This window comes from Choloepus didactylus, chromosome X, assembly GCF_015220235.1.
Source record: "Choloepus didactylus isolate mChoDid1 chromosome X, mChoDid1.pri, whole genome shotgun sequence".
Classification (NCBI taxonomy): domain Eukaryota; kingdom Metazoa; phylum Chordata; class Mammalia; order Pilosa; family Megalonychidae; genus Choloepus; species Choloepus didactylus.
This window is the reverse complement of record NC_051334.1, coordinates 53921827-53930580: the sequence shown is the minus strand read 5'-3', so window position 1 is coordinate 53930580 and position 8754 is coordinate 53921827.

Here is an 8754-nt window from a genome sequence, read left to right as displayed (position 1 = left end):
CTGGAGGGCAATAGAGACTGGAGAAAGACTCCACGAAGACTTAGCCAGAGGAAAATAAAAGACATGGGAGAGTAGTAATGACCTCCCAGTCCAGACTTCTTCCTGTATGGTTTAAGATTCACACAGCAGCAGTGTTCTGACCCAGGCACCTCCTGCTGCTATTGCTGACCACAAAGTGACCCACAACAGTAACCTGAGTCCCACACTCATTCAGAAAAGGGCACCTAAGACCACATAGTCCAAGGCAGGACCCTAGCAGTTGGCGTGCAGACACATACAAAGTGGTCTCCCAGAAATCAGAGTGCTCTAACATGGAACTATTTGGTGAACTTAGTACACTCCCAGCCTGGTCCCAGCTCGTGCACCTAAATGAGAAAACAGGGTGCTTTTGAACTCTGAACCCCTCCCTTCATAGATTGGGATGTCCCTTAGTGGAAGTTATCAGAAGAACAAAAGTCACAGAAAATGGGAAATTGAAATAATGCAGGGCAGATCCAGGGCTGAAAGCCAATCTACACTAAAACCCCAGGCAAGAGAGACTGACTTCCAGAATTAGCACATGAAAACAACTAAATGCCCAGACAGGCCATATAAGAAACAGGAAGAAATGGCTCAGTAAGGGAACAAATTAAAACTTCAGAAGAAACACAGAGAGTAGAACAACTAATCAAAGACAACCAGTCAAATCTCCTAAATAAATTCAAGAAGCTAAAGGAAAATATGGAAATGAATAAACTAAATTTGAATATGGCATTAAAGGACATTAAGAAGACAATGAGTGAAAAAAGAATTAGAAAGTTTAAAAAGGAACATCACAGAACTTATGGGGAGGAAAAACACAATAGTGGAGGAGAGGCGGGGCAAGATGGTGGAGTGGTGAGGAGCAGAATTTCGTCTCTCCCCTAGAGCAGCTGGCAATTACCCAAGAACTATATGAAACAGTGTTTTCAGGGTCTCCAGTAACCAGTCACACATAGGACACAAGTTTGGAATTGGAGGAAAAGCTGAGATCGCAGCAAACATTGTAAGTTCCCCGGACCAGGGGTCTGGTGCCCCTCCCCACCCAGACCTCACAGACTGTCTTGCTGCCGGCTCCCTGAAAGGGGGGGAAAAAAAACAAAAAACAGCAATCTGCTGAGGGCAAGAAGGGAGGCTCAACCCAGCCTCAACTGCAGAATTAATTAACAAATTAATTAACTAACTTTGGGAGCCGGGGTGCTAAAGAAGGGCTGGGCTCCGAGAAGTGGGGGCATGTAAAAGCGGGCACCCATTCCCAGACTCCAAAAAAGCCATTTTTTCCCCTACATTTTGTCCCTTCTGGCTTCTCACTGATCCCTTATCTTTTTGCATTTCAATAGCCCCCGGCAGGGGTGGAACTGAAGCGGTTGGAGAGTAATTACCAGACAATAGCCCAAAGCATATCTTTAAATGCTCTATTCTGACACTGACAAAACTTCCAGGATGGGGAAAGACTTTTAAAAAAGACTCTTTTTTTTTTTTTTTCCTTTTTTCTTTTTCTTGATTTTTTTCTATTTTTTTTTTTAATCTAAAAGTAATATATGTGGTTATTTTGTATTGGAAAGCCCAGGTTGAGGGACTAGGCTGGGCTTGGGGGAGACAGAGTACCCACAGTGTCTTTGAATTCCGTATTCACTACTGAAGGCCTCCACTCCCGTCTTTAATTGGCAACTCAGGCTGACCAAGGAATCTACCTGGAGAGGCCCCAAAGAGGAGAGGGGAGAAGGGAATAGTGCCCCTGAGAGACAACTGGAGTTCTGAGGACTGGGAGACTGGAGGGAGGTCCAGCTCAACTGGCAGTCCTCCTTCTGGGAACTCAGACCCCAGGGGCTGGAATTCAGATTCTGGCTTCAGTCAGCCACACCCCTGACAGGATCAGAGTCACCAGGAGAACTAAAGTCTCCACACCTCCTTACACTGGTGGGGGAGCTGCGGGCTGGCCAGCGCCACCTGCTGGACAGGAGAGGAAAAGCACCAATTCTAAAGGCCTCATAGGAGGGTCTCATTCTCAGGAAAACTCCATACCCTCCCAATGAGACCTGGGCCTCACTAGACTGGGAAAATCTGACTAGGGTTGACCATATCTGAGGAGACCCACTCACAGAAAGGTTACGTAGAGGCAGAGCAAGAAACAGAAAAAACAAGAGGGGAAAAATTCTGATCAACTAAATAGAACCTAAGTTAGAGGTCTAGAATAAGTTGAACTGAATAACAGAGGCCAGAGAACAAAGCTAACCAACAAGAAAACCACTAGGTAAAAGATAGAAAACAAGCTCCATAATAAACTAATCAAGAAAATCAGATGCCTAGACAACTTAAGAAAACAAGCCATACCAGGAAACATGAAAACATGGACCAGCCAAAGGAACAAACTAATAGCTCAGCTGAGACACAGGAGTGGAGGCAACTAATGCTAAACAAATTTGATGAAATGAAGGAAGATATAGCAAAAGAGCTGAAGGATATAAAGAAGACACTGGCTGACCATAAAGAAGAATTCATAAACTTAAAAAAACAAATGGCAGAAATCATGGGAATGAAGGCCACAATGGAGGAGATGAAAAACACAATGGAGGGACACAACAGTAGATTTGAATAGGCAGAAGAAAGGATCAGTGAACTGGAAGACAGGTCATTCAAATTCATACACCCAAAAGAACAGATGGTGAAAAAAATGGAAAAATATGAGCAGGGTCTTAGGGGGCTGAGTGACAACATGAAACGCACAAATATACGTGTTATGGGTATCCCAGAAGGAGAAGAGAGGGGAAAGGGGGCAGAAAGAGTAATAGAAGACATATTCACTGAAAATTTCCCAACTCTTTTAAAAGACAGAAAATTAGAGATTCAAGAAGTACAACGTACCCCAAATAGAATATATCCCAATAGACCTACTCCAAGACACTTACTGGTCAGATTGTCCAATGTCAAAGACAAAGAGAGGATTCTGAAAGCAGCAAGAGAAAAGCAATCCATCACATACAAGGGAACGTCAATAAGACTATGTACAGATTTCTCTGCAGAAACCATGGAGGCAAGAAGACAGTGGCATGATCTATTTAAGATACTGAAAGAGAAAAACTGCCAACCAAGAATTCTATATCCAGCAAAACTTTCCTTCAAAAATGAGGGAGAGATTAAAACATTTTCAGACAAACAGACACTGAGAGAGTTTGTGAATAAGAGACTGGCTCTACAAGAAATAATAAAGGGGGTGCTACAGGCTGATAGGAAAAGACAGGAGAGAGAGAGTTGGAGAAGAGTGCAGAAATGAAGATTATCAGGAAAGGTAAAAGGAGAGGAAAAAATAAGATATGACATATAAATTCCAAAAAACAAAATGGTAGTAGAAAGTACTGCCATTACAGTAATAACAATAAATGTAAATGGATTAAACTCCCCAATAAAAAGACACAGACTGGCAGAATGGATTAAAAAACAGGACCCATCTATATGCTGTCTACAAGAAACTCACTTTAGACACAAGGACAAACATAGACTGAAAGTGAAAGGTTGGAAAAAGATATTTCATGCAAACAACAACCAGAAAAAAGCTGGAGTAGCTATATTAATATCAGACAAGTTAGACTGCAAAAGCAAAACAATTAAAAGAGACAAAGAAGGACACTATATATTAATAAAAGGGTCAAATTATCAAGAAAACATAACAGTCATAAATATTTATGCACCAAGCCAGAATGCCCCAAAATTCATGAGGCAAACACTGCGATCACTGAAAGGAGAAATAGATACCTCTACAATAAAAGTTGAAGACTTCAATACACCACTCTCATCAATGGATAGAACATCTAGACAGAGGATCACTAAAGAAACAGAGATGTTGAATTATATGATAAATGAACTAGACCTGACAGACATTCATAGAACACTACATCCAACAACAGCAGGATACACTTTTTTCTCAAGTGTTCATGGAACATTCTCAAGGATAGACCACATGGGTCACAAAGCAAGTCTCAACAAATTTAAAAATATTGATATTATACAAAACACTTTCTCAGACCACAATGGAATGAAGTTGGAAATAAATAAAAGGCAGAAGGTCATAAAATTCACAAACATATGGAGGCTAAACAACACCCTCTTAGAAAACCAGTGGGTAAAGGAAGAAATTACAAGAGAAATTAGTAAATACCTCGAGGCAAATGACAATGAAAACACAACTTATCAAAACTTATGGGATGCAGCAAAGGCGGTGATGAGAGGGAAATTTATTGCCCTAAATGCCTATATTAAAAGACAAGAGAGAGCAAAAATTGAAGAGTTAACTGCTCACCTGGAGGAATTAGAGAAAGAACAGCAAACTAACCCCAAAGCAAGCAGAAGGGAAGAAGAATAACAAAGATTAGAGCAGAAATAAATGCAATTGAGAACAGGAAAACAATAAAGAGAATCAACAAAAACCGAAGTTGGTTCTTTGAGAAAATCAATAAAATCGATGGACCACTGGCTAGGCTAACAAAAAAAACAAGAGAGAGCAGATGCAAATAAATGCAATCAGAAATGGGAAAGGAAATATAACTACCGACCCTGCAGAAATTAAGGAGATAATGAGAAGATACTATGAGCAACTATATGCTAATAAACTAGACAACTTAGATGAAACGGACAACTTCCTAGAAAAGCATAAAACAACAACATTAACTCAAAAGAATAGATTACCTCAACAAACCAATCACAAGTAAAGAGACTGAGTCAGTCATCAAAAAGCTCCCAAAAAGGAAAAGCCCAGGACCAGATGGTTTCACATGTGAATTCTACCAAGCATTCAAGAACGAATTAGTACCAATCCTGCTCAAACTCTTCAAAGAAATTGAAAAAGAGGGATAGCTACCTAACTCTTTCTATGAAGCCAACATCACCCTAATACCAAAACCAGACAAAGATACTACAAAAAAAGGAAATTATAGACCAATTTCTTTAATGAATATAGATGCAAAAATCCTCAACAAAATACTCGCATATCGAATCCAGCAGCACATTAAAAGAATTATACACCATGACCAGGTGGGATTTATTCCAGGTATGCAAGGCTGGTTCAACACAAGAAAATCAATTAATGTAATACACCACATCAATAAATCAAAGCAGAAGAACCACATGATCATCTCGATCAATGCAGAAAAGGCATTTGACAAAATTCAACATCCTTTTCTGATGAAAACACTTCAAAGGATAAGAATAGAAGGGAACTTTTTCAATATGATAAAGGCAATATATGAAAAACTTACAGCTAACATCACACTCAATGGGGAGAGACTGAAAGATTTTCCTCTCAGATCAGGAACAAGACAGGGATGCCCACTATCATCATTGTTATTCAACATTGTGCTGGAAGTTCTAGCTAGAGCAATTAGGCAAGAAAAAGAAATAAAAGGCATCCAAATTGGAGAGAAAGAAGTAAAACTTCCACTATTTGCAGATGACATGATTCTATATGTAGGAAATCTAGAAAAATCTACAGCAAAGCTACTAGAACTAGTCAATGAATACAGCAAAGTAGCAGGCTACAAGATCAACACGCAAAAATCTGTACTGTTCCTATACACAAGTAATGTGCAACAAGAGGAGGAAATCAAGAAAAAAATCCCATTTACAGTAGCAGCCAAAAGAATCAAGTATTTAGGAATAAACTTAACCAAGGACACAAAAGACCTTTACATAGAAAACTATAAGAAACTGCTAAAAGAAATTGAACAAGACCTGAAAAAATGGAAGAACATACCATGCTCATGGATTGGAAGACTAAATATAGTTAAGATGGCAATTTTACCTAAACTGATTTACAGATTCAATGCAATACCAATTCAAATCCCAACAACTTACTTTACAGAAATAGAAAAACCAATAACTAAATTTATTTGGAAGGGTAAGGTGCCCCGAATAGCCAAAAATGTCTTGAGAAAGAGGAATGAAGTGGGAGGTCTAACACTACCTGACTTTGAAGCATATTACAAAGCTACAGTGCTCAAAACAGCATGGTACTGGCATAAGGACAGATATACTGATCAATGGAATAGAATTGAGTGTTCAGAAGTAGACCCTTACATCCATGGACAACTGATCTTTGATAAGGCAGTGAAGCCGAAGCAACTGGGAAAGAGCAGCCTGTTCAATAAATGGTGTTTGGAGAACTGGATATCCATTTCCAAAAGAATGAAAGAGGATGTCCATCTCACACCTTATACCAAAATTAACTCAAAGTGGATCAAAGACCTAAACATTAGCACCAAGACCATAAAACTCTTAGAAGAAAATGTAGGGCAATATCTTAAAGATCTTGTGAAAGGAGGTGGTTTCTTAGACCTCACACCCAAGGCACGAGCAACCAAAGAACAAATAGACAAATGGGATCTCCTCAAAATTAAACACTTTGTACATCAAAGGACTTTGTCAGAAAGGTAAAAAGGCAACCTACACAATGGGAGATGATATTTGGAAACCACATGTCAGATAAGGGTTTAATATCCCGAATATATAAAGGAATCCTGCATCTCAATAACAGAAAGACAAACAATCCAATTAAAAAATGGGCAAAAGACATGAACAGACATTTTTCTGAAGAGGAAATACAAATGGCTCAAAAGCATATGAAAAAATGCTCAACTTCACTGGCTATTAAGGAAATGCAAATCAAAACCACAATGAGATATCATCTCACACCTACCAGAATGGCCATTATCCAAAAAACAGAAAATGACAAGTGCTGGAGAGGATGTGGAGAAAGAAGCACACTTATTCATTGTTGGTGGGAATGTAGAATGGTGCAACCACTCTGGAAGACAGTATGGAGGTTCCTCAGGAAGCTAAATATAGATTTGCCATATGACCCAGCTATTCCATTGCTGGGTATATACTCAGAGGAACTGAAACTTAAGACACAAACAGACATTTGTAAACCAATGTTTATTGCAGCATTATTTATAATTGCCAAGAGATGGAAACAGCCCAAATGTCCATCAAAGGACAAGTGGATAAAGAAACTGTGGTATATACACATGATGGAATATTATGCAGCTGTAAGACAGAACAAAGACATGGATCATGTAGTAATGTGGATGAACCTTGAGGACATTATGTTGAGTGAAGTTAGCCAGAAACAAAAGGACAGCTTCTGTATGGTCTCACTAATATGAACAGACATTAATGAACAAACTTTGGGAGTTAAAAGCTGACAACACAGGTGACTAGGAGATAGAAAGAGGGCAGAGATCAGCCATTTGATGCTGCAGGACTACAGAATGTTTAGGATTGATTGCATAGATCCAGAAATAGATAGCATAATACTGTGTGATGGTAGCACGGTATTGTAAGTACACTGAACAAAGATGTCTGTGAGTAAAGCTGAAAGAGGTGGGATAGGAGAATGTATGACACCAGAGGTAAAGATAGATGATAAAGACTGGGACTGTACAATGTGGCAAAAACTGGAGTGTCCAATGACTGTTGCTAAATATTCAAATATAAAAATGTTTTTGCATGTGGGAAAGCAAATGAATGTCAACCATGTAGAAATTTGAAAAAGGGATGGTATTCAGGATAAAACATAATCAAAGCAAACTGGAGTCTGTGGTCAACAGTAACATTGTAATATACCTCCATTAAATGTAAGAAAGGCAATATGCCAATGCTAAATGTATATGAGAGGGGGATATAGGGGACGAATATGGGATTCTTGGTAGTGGTGTTATTTGCTGTCCTTAGCAGTATATTGTATTGTATGACATGTTATTTTTCTTTTTATCATTTTTTCTTATTGCTAAAAAAAAACAATTTTTCTTGTAGTAATCAGTATGTTCAAGTGCTGATTGTGGTGATAAATGTACAACTTTATGATGATACCATGAACAACTGATTGTACACTGTGGATAAATGTATGGTATGTGAATATAACTCTATAAAATTGTAGGAAAATATATATACAGGAGTAAAAGTGTTGGAGAAAACATGGTGAGAGGGATGATGTCTCACCAGTATGGACTAACTACAATGTGTATACTCAGAATTGAATCTTAGAACACAGCATAATGTGGATATAATATTTGTAATAGTCCCTAGATTGTAAGCTCTTACAGCAGTTAACTCTATCCCTGAATTGTAAGGCCTATCTCTAAACTTTGAGATGCTGATCCCCTAGCGTATAACCTGATTGGTCTCTGGAACAATGCATATCTCTGAGACACCTGAAACTCAGAGCTAGAGCTTGGCAGACATGAATGTCAGTATTAGTGCATACAGCCACTGTCAAAAAAAAAAAAAAAAAAGCTGAAAAAGAGCCCAGACTTCAATTAGTGATATGAATGAAGCAGGTCTGGTTAAGACCGGGGCAAGCCAGGCCAAAGGGTAAAGGTTGAAATTGATTGTGTTTTAAAACTTCAACTTCCATATGAGACCAAGGGAATAGATATATATTTGGTACAGGATCTAAATTTTCTAAACGGTACAACTCTACAGTCGATTTGTTCAAACACCACAATTGCATGGAACTTTGAATAGGAAGTGAGATACGGTAGGTTAGTATAGGCTGGAGTGAAATAGTGACACATCCTAGAGTAATTTGGGCAGATAATGAAAAATATATTTACAGCCTCCCCCTCCCCAGCCCCGAGGATCTGGGGGAAGGTGTGGATGTTTTGGACATCCTCACCTGGACTGGTGTTGATGTTGTCACAAACATTGGGACTGGCGGTTTGTTGTGCTGAGCCCTCGAGCATG